The following is a 14,865-nucleotide window of genomic DNA, read 5'->3' on the forward strand; positions in this document are numbered from 1 at the left end:
AAAAAGTTTCAATTTTCAAATCAAGTTCTGTATTGTGAGCTCAGTTTGGGATTATTTATCTGAAGAATAATTTCTTAGAGAATAAATCTGAAGAATGATTGATGACGTACACCAGCATTAAAAGAGGTCAGAATGATGGCCCGTTTATTATTAGCCCACATTCCCAGAAATTAAATGCAATTCCTTTAGCAATTACAAAATGTGACCCTGGACCACGAAACCAGTCATAAGGGTCAACTTTTTGAAATTGAGATTTCTGCATCATCTGAAAGCTGAATAAATACGCTTTCCATTGATGTATGGTTTGTTAGGATAGGACAATATTTGGCCGAGATACAACTATTTGAAAATCTGGAATCTGAGGGTGCAAAAAAAATCTAAATATTGAGAAAATCGCCTTTAAAGCTGTCTAAATGAAGTCCAAAATCAAAAATTAAGTTTTGATATATTTACAGTAAATATAAATATGAAATTTATAAATTGACAAAATATCTTCATGGAACATGAGCTTTACTTCATATCCTAATGATTTTTGGCATAAAATAAAAATCTATAATTTTGACCCATACAATGTATTTTTGACTATTGCTACAAATATACCCCAGTGACTAAAGACTGGTTTTGTGGTCAAGGGTCACAAATGTCGACTGAACATAGAATCATTGAATGAAAGCTTCTGAGCTGGAAAACACATTCCGCTGACACCAGATTACATTGGAAGAAAATGTTGATTTAAATAGCTAAATCATAATTTTAGTCTACTTTTTAAATGGGGGGGGGGGACAAGACACAATAATCATACTTTTTTCCCCAGAGAGACCTAACAAGCAATAATGTATCCAGCTTTAAAAGGGTTTAATCCATTAAACATGAAATTAGATTAAGCCTTATTAAGTTTTGATATATTTACAGTAAATATAAATATGAAATTTATAAATTGACAAAATATCTTCATGGAACATGAGCTTTACTTCATATCCTAATGATTTTTGGCATAAAATAAAAATCTATAATTTTGACCCATACAATGTATTTTTGACTATTGCTACAAATATACCCCAGTGACTAAAGACTGGTTTTGTGGTCCAGGGTCACAAATGTCGACTGAACATAGAATCATTGAATGAAAGCTTCTGAGCTGGAAAACACATTCCGCTGACACCAGATTACATTGGAAGAAAATGTTGATTTAAATAACTAAATCATAATTTTAGTCTACTTTTTAAATGGGGGGGGGGGACAAGACACAATAATCATACTTTTTTCCCCAGAGAGACCTAACAAGCAATAATGTATCCAGCTTTAAAAGGGTTTAATCCATTAAACATGAAATTAGATTAAGCCTTAGGGCCAAGCCGTTGAAAATTACTATTTTATGATTAGATTAATCCTCAGCCGGCGAGAGAGTGCATTATTTGTCAGTACATTAACCCTAGAGTCACTGGACAGGCATCGGTTTCCCTCTCTGCTTCCAATCTGATCACAGACAGCACAAAACTGGTGCCGTCGACTGTTGAATATGTAAGAACAACCTGTCCAGCAGCGAGTCGGAGAGAATGCAAGCCCACCCAGTATGTGAATGTCTGCTCTTCTCTTTCAATTACATTTCCATTGCAGCCAGCTGTGAGGTTTCGTTGCCAAGGCAACTCAGACACCCACTCTACAGGGTTCGGCTCACCCTTGCTGAGCAGGCACATTGGTCAAGACCCACTAAAAGCGACCGAACAACAAAAGAGAGAGGGAAAGAAAGAGTAAGCTAAGGTCAGTGGATGTTTTTGTGTGTGATACCTGTGTATGGCTGAAGAAGGAAGAAATGGAGAATTTGGTGGCAGTGTTATCGTCTGAATTTGTCCTAGACAATGTATTGCAAGCATGCGTTTGTATATGTATGGAGTCAAGAATCCGAGTAATAATGTTTTGAGCACAACAGTCATGTTTAGATGTGTTGACCAAAAGCGAATAATAATGGTTACATATCTCAGCTGCCTGCTGCAACTGGCTTTATAAATGAGAAGACTGTCATTTTGAGATATTGGATGGGGTAGGAGGATGTGATGCTTGGTGAGAAAATGAAGCATGAATTGAATAGACGGGGAGCATAATTCAGCTTTAAGAGGATTTTGCCTTTCATTTGAGATTTTATAGCCTATATATATGGTGTGCTGACTTCCATACTTTTTTTAGACAGTGCTATATAAGTGCATCACACTTATATGCTGGTCCTTAGTAAACCACGCTCTTTTAACATTTTTACTTTACAAAGGTGGCTCTCAAGATTCACAGAGGTAGCATAAATTTATGTAAACAAAAATAACACATGACAATCAACAAAATAAATGTAATTGTAATCAGTTACAGTTACTGACAAAAAAATGTGTAATTAAATTAGTTACTTATGAAAATGTTAATGATTACAAAGGGGGTTAAATCTGAATTTTTTTCACCCACACCCACATACAGATTTAATTGACTTCTTTCATAAATTGCAGTGACTGCTCTAAAATATGAGACACCGATGTTTCAGGAATTTAGGACACGAAATAGCACACATGCTTTCTATTTGGGTTTATATATGCTTCATTTTAATCATAAATTATATATGAACAGATAATCAGTTTTTTCCCCCCAAGGCATTGTTAGATGCCAGTGTTTCCTGTCATAGCTATGCAAAGATTTGATTTCAAAAACAGTATCATTGCTAACTATTAAACTATTTATTTTTATGATTTTATATCTATTTAACCTCAGAACGATCTCAAAGTAAAAAGAGGTGCTAAAGTTTGATTTTGTGGTGGCTATGCTTTAAATTAAATTATTGTAATCTTAATTCAAGTAATGAAGTATTTTGAAAGTCTGACAGTAATCAGTGTTTAGAACTGTAAGGTTAACCCATGCCTGGTTTAAATGTTTGCATGATTAACAGTTGAAAATGTTACAAATTTAGCAAAGTTATCAAATGTAATCAGTTACATTTCTTTGAATAAAGTAATTGAAATAGTTACACTACTTATTACATTTTAAATAGGATAAAACTTGTAATCTGTAAACTGTTACATTTCTAAAGTAACCTTCCCACACTGCTATAATGGGGTAGCCATAGTATGGACACTATATCGTCATAATATCGACAAACCATAAGTAGGCCTACTGTAATTATTTGTCATGTTGTGATACACTTACACATCTGAAATATATTACAAAAAGCTTTATAATTTTTTTAAATGTGAAAGACAAAACTCAACCAATTGCTCCCATTAAAAAAAAAACCCAGAAAAAATATATAATTTTTTGAATAATATTGAATAATTCTCACACTGTAGGCTATATATCATCCACTCACTGAGGAAGTTTTATTAACAACATTTTAAGTTTAAAGGGTTAGTTCACCCAACAATTCTGTCATTAATTACTCACCCTCATGTCGTTCCAAACCCGTAAGATCTTCGGAACACAAATTAAGATATTTTTTATTCATTCTAACAGCTCTCTGACCCTCCCATAGACAGCAAGGGTACTACCACGATCAACGTCCAGAAACATAGCAAGGAGATCGGTAAAATAATCCATGTGACATCAGGGGTTCAACTGTAATATTACGAAGCTACGAGAATACTTTTTGTGCGCAAAGGGGGAAAAAACTACTTTATTCAACAATTCGTCTCCTCCACGTCACTCTAGAGCCATTTTAGAGAGTATCCACTGAACGCAAACAGTGTATGTTGTTCTGTATCAGCCGCACCACACGGATACGTTGTTTTCGTTCAAATCAAAGCACAACCAACATAGAAAATGTATCTGTTATCATAAAAAACATATGTCTGCATTTGTTACACATCTGAAATATATTACAAAAAGCTTTATAATTTTTTTTAAATGTGAAAGACAAAACTCAACCAATTGCTCCCATTAAAAAAAAAAACCCAGAAAAAATATATAATTTTTTGAATAATATTGAATAATTCTCACACTGTAGGCTATATATCATCCACTCACTGAGGAAGTTTTATTAACAACATTTTAAGTTTAAAGGGTTAGTTCACCCAACAATTCTGTCATTAATTACTCACCCTCATGTCGTTCCAAACCCGTAAGATCTTCGGAACACAAATTAAGATATTTTTTATTCATTCTAACAGCTCTCTGACCCTCCCATAGACAGCAAGGGTACTACCACGATCAACGTCCAGAAACATAGCAAGGAGATCGGTAAAATAATCCATGTGACATCAGGGGTTCAACTGTAATATTACGAAGCTACGAGAATACTTTTTGTGCGCAAAGGGGGAAAAAACTACTTTATTCAACAATTCGTCTCCTCCACGTCACTCTAGAGCCATTTTAGAGAGTATCCACTGAACGCAAACAGTGTATGTTGTTCTGTATCAGCCGCACCACACGGATACGTTGTTTTCGTTCAAATCAAAGCACAACCAACATAGAAAATGTATCTGTTATCATAAAAAACATATGTCTGCATTTGTGATCGGAGAACAGCCAGCATTGTAGTCTACTCTACCAGGATCAGGAAACAGTCCTCCATAAAATGCGCTGCACACATCTGAATATTTGGGTTGAACTGTTCTGGAACAGTGTTGTAAATACAACTTAACCACTGATTTCTAGTCGTGTCCTCTTTTGAAAGGTCAAACAAAGTAGTTTCGCTTTCACAACGAAACACAGCGTCACACATGGCGGGCATCTTTGGAGGGGTAAATGCAGAGCACTAATTCTGAGTATGGGGCACCATACTTGGCCACATGTCCCGTCACTTTTTTTTTTTTTTTTATATATATATCATCCACTCACTGAGGAAGTTTTATTAACAACATTTTAAGTTTAACGGGTTAGTTCACCCAACAATTCTGTCATTAATTACTCACCCTCATGTCGTTCCAAACCCGTAAGATCTTCGGAACACAAATTAAGATATTTTTTATTCATTCTAACAGCTCTCTGACCCTCCCATAGACAGCAAGGGTACTACCACGATCAACGTCCAGAAACATAGCAAGGAGATCGGTAAAATAATCCATGTGACATCAGGGGTTCAACTGTAATATTACGAAGCTACGAGAATACTTTTTGTGCGCAAAGGGGGAAAAAACTACTTTATTCAACAATTCGTCTCCTCCACGTCACTCTAGAGCCATTTTAGAGAGTATCCACTGAACGCAAACAGTGTATGTTGTTCTGTATCAGCCGCACCACACGGATACGTTGTTTTCGTTCAAATCAAAGCACAACTAACATAGAAAATGTATCTGTTATCATAAAAAACATATGTCTGCATTTGTGATCGGAGAACAGCCAGCATTGTAGTCTACTCTACCAGGATCAGGAAACAGTCCTCCATAAAATGCGCTGCACACATCTGAATATTTGGGTTGAACTGTTCTGGAACAGTGTTGTAAATACAACTTAACCACTGATTTCTAGTAGTGTCCTCTTTTGGAAGGCCAAACAAAGTATTTTCGCTTTCGCAACCAAACACACAGCGTCTTCACAACATGGCGGCGGCGGTGGCAGCAACAATAAAGTTATGCCTTCTTTCTTTGCGTGAACATTTTGGCGGCATTATACAAATCTTCCCACATCGTGACATAGACATGTGCGTGTTTAAACAAGACGTTTTAGGAGGGCGTGGACGAGTTAACTTTTATAAAGAATATCTCTTTGGATTTGAGACTTTAGTCTTTGCAACTTTAGGGATATTATCTATTCACGAACAGCTTGTAACACTCCAAAGAGAAAGGTAAACTTGAAATCACATCATATGACCCCTTTAATTATTCAGCTTTCCAATTATGTATAAATCTCCCCCCAAAAATTTAAATTGACCCTTATGACTGGTTTTGTGGCCCAGGGTCACATTTGTACATAAACGAAAAGATTGAAATCAAAAAGATGATCAGAGCTCATAAATGTGGAAACCTGGGCACGTTCACGCCTTTGAGAAAGTCAAACCTCGTCTCGCTAACGTCGCATTACGTCACTATAGGTAAGAGAATCAGTCAGCAGCATGAAGGATGTAGCAGATATAAACACTATTGAACTGTGCCTGCAGTCTCTTTTGCGGTTTCTCTCATCAAACTGTGGGCGTCTAAAAAGAAGTAGCGTGCTTAAGGATGAGAACGTCTCAATCAAAGAAGCAGGCATTTACTGCTGCCAGAGAAAATGAAATCTGAAATTCATTTTTCTAATTGGAATGGAAGGGGAGAGCATTATGTGATCTCGAGCGGCTCACCCACGCATGCAATCACAATCGCCTGATTTAATCTGCGGCCACAGTGAAAGCAGCACGAGCCACCTGTTTGTTTGATATGTCGATATCCTCTTCTAAGCCTGTGATTGAACTGTTGGCAACAGACAGATAGGCTATGTTTAACACATAAGTGCATTGCTGTAAGAGCTATACCTTTTGTGTATTTCTTTTAAACATGCATCCAAATTAATGTGTTTATTAAAATATACAAGCATGAGCAAATTGGTTGGTGTTATTTTGTGAAAGGTGCCTGTGCTCCACATATTCAGCTCAGCAGATGCTCTACAGAGAATGTTCAACAGAAAACCGGTGGTCACAAGAGAGACCCAATGATAGAAACACTTCAACCGTGGTGCCCTCACAAAATGTGTGTGAGGGACAGATATCAGAGAAGATGATGAATGTGAAAAGTCAGTGAATGGCTTTTCATTTTCATCATCTTTGCTGATCTTTCAGATATAGAATGGGGAAAAGAAGGTCTGGAATTTAAAGTATGAGTTGGAGGGAGAAACTATAAATATTTTGCAAAGCAGAAAAGAACTGACAAGTATATGAGCAGAAGCTAGTGATGTTTACATGCTTATTATGCTGCTTTTCTTTCTTTTTATTTTGTTTCTCATACACTATACCTATTGCGGCATCCAAAAGTCTCAGACTGCTAGTGAAAATGCATCTATTGTCTATTCTTTTCTAGTTTAATATTTTTATTTGCAAATCATGTTATTAGGATAAAAGTTGATTTGAGTTGGATTGAAAAATTAACAGGAGTTGAAAATGGCAGAATTTCTTAGTATTTTGTTTTTGCTTTTGCTTTAATGACAAAAGCTCTCGATCTAAACCTCTTCTTCAATGGGAACATTGAAATTTGCTCTTTTGTACAAAGGAGTTCACATAGTCAGTGTCAGAATTTATCTTGTTTGATTGGTGATCTAAAAATCATGCAAAACCTCATAATTTTGAATTTCATATAATTTGTCATAACTTCTTTCTTGGTTTAATGTTTTTGACAATTATTTTAGTGTATGTCAGACTTTAGGACTCCTCTGTACATTTTCAATTGTGGTACAGTAAATTAAACATAAATGAAACCTTTTAAAAACATTGTGCTTGATTTTTCTGTGTACATTTCAAAGTCATATTGGTGCAATTTGTATTTAAATGTGGAAAAAATATCTGGAGCAAAACACAGTTTGGCATGTAACGGTGTGAAATATTTGTTTTTAATTATGCATGCCAATATTCTGTGCTTTTTGCCAGTTCTCTGAACATTTGAATATGAAAATCTGTCTTAGAATTTGTGCATACAAAAAAAGTGGGGAAAAAATAACTTATAAATAAAAAATACAAAATAAATACACTGTCTTGTTATTCAGTACTTAATTACTTAATTCTACACTTGTATGTTTCCCTGTAGTTTGGAAGGTCGTCCTGAATCAAGAAGAGCAGCTGTAGACACCAGCAGCTGGATTTCACTACCATCCTAATGCACAGCACCCTCTCAGACTGACGGGTTTTCACTGGCAGCAAACTGGCAGAGAGAAAGAGAGCTCACACAGGTGGGCCAGCAGCAGCATCCCAGAGATTATAGATTTGGAGATTACAGGACAACAGCAGGTCAGGGCACACTGCCTTGTTGAAATCCGAGTTCTCCACCTCACCAATTCCATTAAGAGCTGTCATCGTGAAATTGGCAAGCAAGCCCTGCGACACAACACATTCACATGCACTCGGCTGATCACGTACTCCACTAGCTGCTAGACAGATGCAGTGTTAGAAGAAAATTGGATGCTGTTTTTGTTTGCCTTTTTCTTTAATCCAGCTCCTTGCCGCTCAAATCCCTTTTTGTGCTTGAGCTGTTAGATTCTTTCAATCATCTTTGTTGCTTATTTTTATTTGGTTAATTTTTATTATCCACTGACCTGGAGAGAGTCAAAGTGCTCAAATTATCAAACCATGATGGCAGAATATCCTAAAGTGCTTATCTAGACTGGAATGTTCAAACCACACAGTTAGGAAGGGAAACTGTTGGAACCAGAGGTTCCTCATATTTGAATCTTCAAGCTGCTTTCATTGAAGACACCATAAAGACCAAGGGACAAACGCAGTGGCATGTCTCCACACTTAAAGTAACTCACAGGATACGCAACTACCGCTACATGAATGAGACTGAAAGAATTTGAAGAGTGTTGTAGAATGTAAAGCTATTCAAGATGTCTGCAAAAGAGCTTCATTACAAGACTGGGAGAAAACTCCACCCATTTCCACCTCTGGTTGCGAAGTTCGACAAGGTGGCTCGCTAGACAGAGCGTACGGCTACGGACAAACTGGATTACAGTGACAAACTTGGACTCATAGAGGACTGTAATAGAACAGACACGGTTGACAGCCTAGCTTGTCTGGCACTGAGATGTCAAAACCACAGAGGGGGCTATTCCTCCAACTGTCACTGCAAGGAGAATAGAGCCGATCACACACACGCCTACTAGCAGACTGATTTTTAGAGCCGAAAGACTGGTGTGTGTTTGAACCGTGGCAGTATAGACAGTTCAAAAGCGTGAAAGAAAGAGCTGGAGGAGATCCCATAGTGTAGGGGGAAGAGAGCGAAAATAAAGAGCGGTAAAAGTCTCCACGGCAGCGGTGACACATTGAAAGAGAAGACTGTGACAGACTGGAGATCATCGGTGGCAGTTCACAGGCGCACAGTTTTGTGAGATTCACACACTTTTGGGATTAAAGCCTGTGTCGCTCAGTACACCGAGTAGTACTGAGTCCAGTTTGGTCACGGTGGCAGGGGCCGGTTCATGGCAGTGGGGCGGACGCATGCCGTCTGTGCCTCCACAGCGAGAGGGACGCTTCGGCTTGGGATGGGGTTGGGGTTGGGCTGCATGGGCGCGGGCTCAGAGGGCGGGCGAGCTGAGACCCTGTGTGCCCGCTGGAGTCGGACCTGCGGCGGCAGGGGAACGTGGGGGCATGAGATGCTCCCTTCGCTTCTGCGTGGTCTTGGGATCCCTGGCCCTCCTGTTCCTCACGTCGCTCTTCTTCTCCTTCTCACTGAGAGGAGGAGTCGGCTTGCCTTACTTGGAACCCCCGGGATGGGAAGAGTCACGTAGGGTTAAGCTAGTGCCCAGCTACGCCGGTTCCCACCGGGTCATCCCGGCCGAGAGCTCCCAGCAGAAGACATGTGCCTGCTCTCGGTGCGTGGGTGACCCAGGCGTTTCCGACTGGTTCGACGAGAACTATGACCCGGATATCTCGCCTGTGTGGATTCGGGACAACATTCAGCTGCCTTCAGACGTGTACTACTGGTGGGTGGTAAGTGATCTTATTGTTACTCGCTGCTGCTTTTAGATTTAGAAACCCTTTCAGTTGATGTGGTTAGACTTGCTTTCTACATGCTTTCGACCTCATGCGTTAACTAAATGGAAAAACTAAATTAAATGGCTGCAAAACTGTTGCACGGGAACTCGCACAGTCCTTAATTAAAAGAGACCTAATTTTGTTGTGCTTCTCTCCTTTAAATGAGAGAGGTTAGCAATCTGAAATTGTGCTTATGCATCATGTTTAAGCGACAGGAAGCAAAGAGGCCGTTTTTATTAAAAAGAACATGAGTAATGTCTGAAAAAAAAGTGTGTCAGCTGAAAAGTATAAGTCTGTAATACTTGCTCAGAGTGAATTAAAAGCAGGGCGGGTGCCGGGCTGCATTAAGCCAAAGAAGCAGTAAGATTTTGAGATGAAGGTTAGGAACATGCTTGCACTTATGGAAACTGCTGAATTTGACATTTTCTTCAGAAAATGTAAAAGGTGCTGTTAGAATGCTGGGGTGGTCTAGGTGGTTGCTTAGGTGGTTTATTACTGGTCCAAAAAAAAAAGAAAAGAGTGATTGTTAATTGTTTTGGCAGTGTTGGACTTATTGGACATTTATTTCAGAGTTTAATAAGCATAATTACTCAAAACTAATTATGCAATTTGTTTTATGAAATTTAGGTTGGACTGATGAAATTCCTCTGTGTGAAATTTTTTAATTGCAATTAATTAAATTTCTCTTCCTTTTATTCAAATTCTAATTCAGCGTCCTGTGGGCTGTAACAAGTTCAAATCAAATTTAAATTTAATCAAGTCAGGAATTTAAATTGAGATTTTTGCCCAAAACTGCTATATATAAAGATGCATATATAAATTTGTTTTGTTTTGTTTTTTAAAGAAAGCTGTTTATTTGATCAAAAATTCATTAAAAACCACAATATGTTGAAATATTATTACAATTAACAAAAACTTGTTTCTATTTCAAAATGTAATTTATTCCTGTAATGGCAAAGCTGAGTTTCCAGCAGCCATTATTCCAGACATCAGTACCACACGATCCTTCATTATACAGTTGTTTCTAAATATTTTTGTAAAAACCACAATTTAAGTATTCACTAATGAATAAAAGTTTTAAAGAATTTATTTGAAAAATTTATTTTTATAACAATGTGATTGTCTTGTGATCCATTTAAAGCACCCTTAACCCTCTTAAAAATAAAGGTGCTTCAAAAGGTTCTGCACAGCGATGCCATAGAAGAACCATTTTTGGTTCCACAAAGAACCATTCAGTAAAATCCAGAAACATAGCAAGGAGATCGGTAAAATAATCCATGTGACATCAGGGGTTCAACTGTAATATTACGAAGCTACGAGAATACTTTTTGTGCGCAAAGGGGGAAAAAACTACTTTATTCAACAATTCGTCTCCTCCACGTCACTCTAGAGCCATTTTAGAGAGTATCCACTGAACGCAAACAGTGTATGTTGTTCTGTATCAGCCGCACCACACGGATACGTTGTTTTCGTTCAAATCAAAGCACAACCAACATAGAAAATGTATCTGTTATCATAAAAAACATATGTCTGCATTTGTGATCGGAGAACAGCCAGCTACTCTCAGTCTACTCTACCAGGATCAGGAAACAGTCCTCCATAAAATGCGCTGCACACATCTGAATATTTGGGTTGAACTGTTCTGGAACAGTGTTGTAAATACAACTTAACCACTGATTTCTAGTAGTGTCCTCTTTTGGAAGGCCAAACAAAGTATTTTCGCTTTCGCAACAAAACACACAGCGTCTTCACAACATGGCGGCGGCGGTGGCAGCAACAATAAAGTTATGCCTTCTTTCTTTGCGTGAACATTTTGGCGGCATTATACAAATCTTCCCACATCGTGACATAGACATGTGCGTGTTTAAACAAGACGTTTTAGGAGGGCGTGGACGAGTTAACTTTTATAAAGAATATCTCTTTGGATTTGAGACTTTAGTCTTTGCAACTTTAGGGATATTATCTATTCACGAACAGCTTGTAACACTCCAAAGAGAAAGGTAAACTTGAAATCACATCATATGACCCCTTTAATTATTCAGCTATTCAGCTTTGTATAAATCTCCCCCCAAAAATTTAAATTGCCCCTTATGACTGGTTTTGTGGCCCAGGGTCACATTTGTACATTTGTACAAAGATTGAAATCAAAAAGATGATCAGAGCTCATAAATGTGGAAACCTGGGCACGTTCACGCCTTTGAGAAAGTCAAACCTCGTCTCGCTAACGTCGCATTACGTCACTATAGGTAAGAGAATCAGTCAGCAGCATGAAGGATGTAGCAGATATAAACACTATTGAACTGTGCCTGCAGTCTCTTTTGCGGTTTCTCTCATCAAACTGTGGGCGTCTAAAAAGAAGTAGCGTGCTTAAGGATGAGAACGTCTCAATCAAAGAAGCAGGCATTTACTGCTGCCAGAGAAAATGAAATCTGAAATTCATTTTTCTAATTGGAATGGAAGGGGAGAGCATTATGTGATCTCGAGCGGCTCACCCACGCATGCAATCACAATCGCCTGATTTAATCTGCGGCCACAGTGAAAGCAGCACGAGCCACCTGTTTGTTTGATATGTCGATATCCTCTTCTAAGCCTGTGATTGAACTGTTGGCAACAGACAGATAGGCTATGTTTAACACATAAGTGCATTGCTGTAAGAGCTATACCTTTTGTGTATTTCTTTTAAACATGCATCCAAATTAATGTGTTTATTAAAATATACAAGCATGAGCAAATTGGTTGGTGTTATTTTGTGAAAGGTGCCTGTGCTCCACATATTCAGCTCAGCAGATGCTCTACAGAGAATGTTCAACAGAAAACCGGTGGTCACAAGAGAGACCCAATGATAGAAACACTTCAACCGTGGTGCCCTCACAAAATGTGTGTGAGGGACAGATATCAGAGAAGATGATGAATGTGAAAAGTCAGTGAATGGCTTTTCATTTTCATCATCTTTGCTGATCTTTCAGATATAGAATGGGGAAAAGAAGGTCTGGAATTTAAAGTATGAGTTGGAGGGAGAAACTATAAATATTTTGCAAAGCAGAAAAGAACTGACAAGTATATGAGCAGAAGCTAGTGATGTTTACATGCTTATTATGCTGCTTTTCTTTCTTTTTATTTTGTTTCTCATACACTATACCTATTGCGGCATCCAAAAGTCTCAGACTGCTAGTGAAAATGCATCTATTGTCTATTCTTTTCTAGTTTAATATTTTTATTTGCAAATCATGTTATTAGGATAAAAGTTGATTTGAGTTGGATTGAAAAATTAACAACCACACGGATACGTTGTTTTCGTTCAAATCAAAGCACAACCAACATAGAAAATGTATCTGTTATCATAAAAAACATATGTCTGCATTTGTGATCGGAGAACAGCCAGCATTGTAGTCTACTCTACCAGGATCAGGAAACAGTCCTCCATAAAATGCGCTGCACACATCTGAATATTTGGGTTGAACTGTTCTGGAACAGTGTTGTAAATACAACTTAACCACTGATTTCTAGTAGTGTCCTCTTTTGGAAGGCCAAACAAAGTATTTTCGCTTTCGCAACAAAACACACAGCGTCTTCACAACATGGCGGCGGCGGTGGCAGCAACAATAAAGTTATGCCTTCTTTCTTTGCGTGAACATTTTGGCGGCATTATACAAATCTTCCCACATCGTGACATAGACATGTGCGTGTTTAAACAAGACGTTTTAGGAGGGCGTGGACGAGTTAACTTTTATAAAGAATATCTCTTTGGATTTGAGACTTTAGTCTTTGCAACTTTAGGGATATTATCTATTCACGAACAGCTTGTAACACTCCAAAGAGAAAGGTAAACTTGAAATCACATCATATGACCCCTTTAATTATTCAGCTTTCCAATTATGTATAAATCTCCCCCCAAAAATTTAAATTGACCCTTATGACTGGTTTTGTGGCCCAGGGTCACATTTGTACATAAACGAAAAGATTGAAATCAAAAAGATGATCAGAGCTCATAAATGTGGAAACCTGGGCACGTTCACGCCTTTGAGAAAGTCAAACCTCGTCTCGCTAACGTCGCATTACGTCACTATAGGTAAGAGAATCAGTCAGCAGCATGAAGGATGTAGCAGATATAAACACTATTGAACTGTGCCTGCAGTCTCTTTTGCGGTTTCTCTCATCAAACTGTGGGCGTCTAAAAAGAAGTAGCGTGCTTAAGGATGAGAACGTCTCAATCAAAGAAGCAGGCATTTACTGCTGCCAGAGAAAATGAAATCTGAAATTCATTTTTCTAATTGGAATGGAAGGGGAGAGCATTATGTGATCTCGAGCGGCTCACCCACGCATGCAATCACAATCGCCTGATTTAATCTGCGGCCACAGTGAAAGCAGCACGAGCCACCTGTTTGTTTGATATGTCGATATCCTCTTCTAAGCCTGTGATTGAACTGTTGGCAACAGACAGATAGGCTATGTTTAACACATAAGTGCATTGCTGTAAGAGCTATACCTTTTGTGTATTTCTTTTAAACATGCATCCAAATTAATGTGTTTATTAAAATATACAAGCATGAGCAAATTGGTTGGTGTTATTTTGTGAAAGGTGCCTGTGCTCCACATATTCAGCTCAGCAGATGCTCTACAGAGAATGTTCAACAGAAAACCGGTGGTCACAAGAGAGACCCAATGATAGAAACACTTCAACCGTGGTGCCCTCACAAAATGTGTGTGAGGGACAGATATCAGAGAAGATGATGAATGTGAAAAGTCAGTGAATGGCTTTTCATTTTCATCATCTTTGCTGATCTTTCAGATATAGAATGGGGAAAAGAAGGTCTGGAATTTAAAGTATGAGTTGGAGGGAGAAACTATAAATATTTTGCAAAGCAGAAAAGAACTGACAAGTATATGAGCAGAAGCTAGTGATGTTTACATGCTTATTATGCTGCTTTTCTTTCTTTTTATTTTGTTTCTCATACACTATACCTATTGCGGCATCCAAAAGTCTCAGACTGCTAGTGAAAATGCATCTATTGTCTATTCTTTTCTAGTTTAATATTTTTATTTGCAAATCATGTTATTAGGATAAAAGTTGATTTGAGTTGGATTGAAAAATTAACAGGAGTTGAAAATGGCAGAATTTCTTAGTATTTTGTTTTTGCTTTTGCTTTAATGACAAAAGCTCTCGATCTAAACCTCTTCTTCAATGGGAACATTGAAATTTGCTCTTTTGTACAAAGGAGTTCACATAGTCAGTGTCAGAATTTATC

Source organism: Sinocyclocheilus grahami, unplaced genomic scaffold, assembly GCF_001515645.1.
Source record: "Sinocyclocheilus grahami isolate Dianchi unplaced genomic scaffold, SAMN03320097.WGS_v1.1 scaffold377.1, whole genome shotgun sequence".
In the NCBI taxonomy this organism is placed as follows: Eukaryota; Metazoa; Chordata; class Actinopteri; order Cypriniformes; family Cyprinidae; genus Sinocyclocheilus; species Sinocyclocheilus grahami.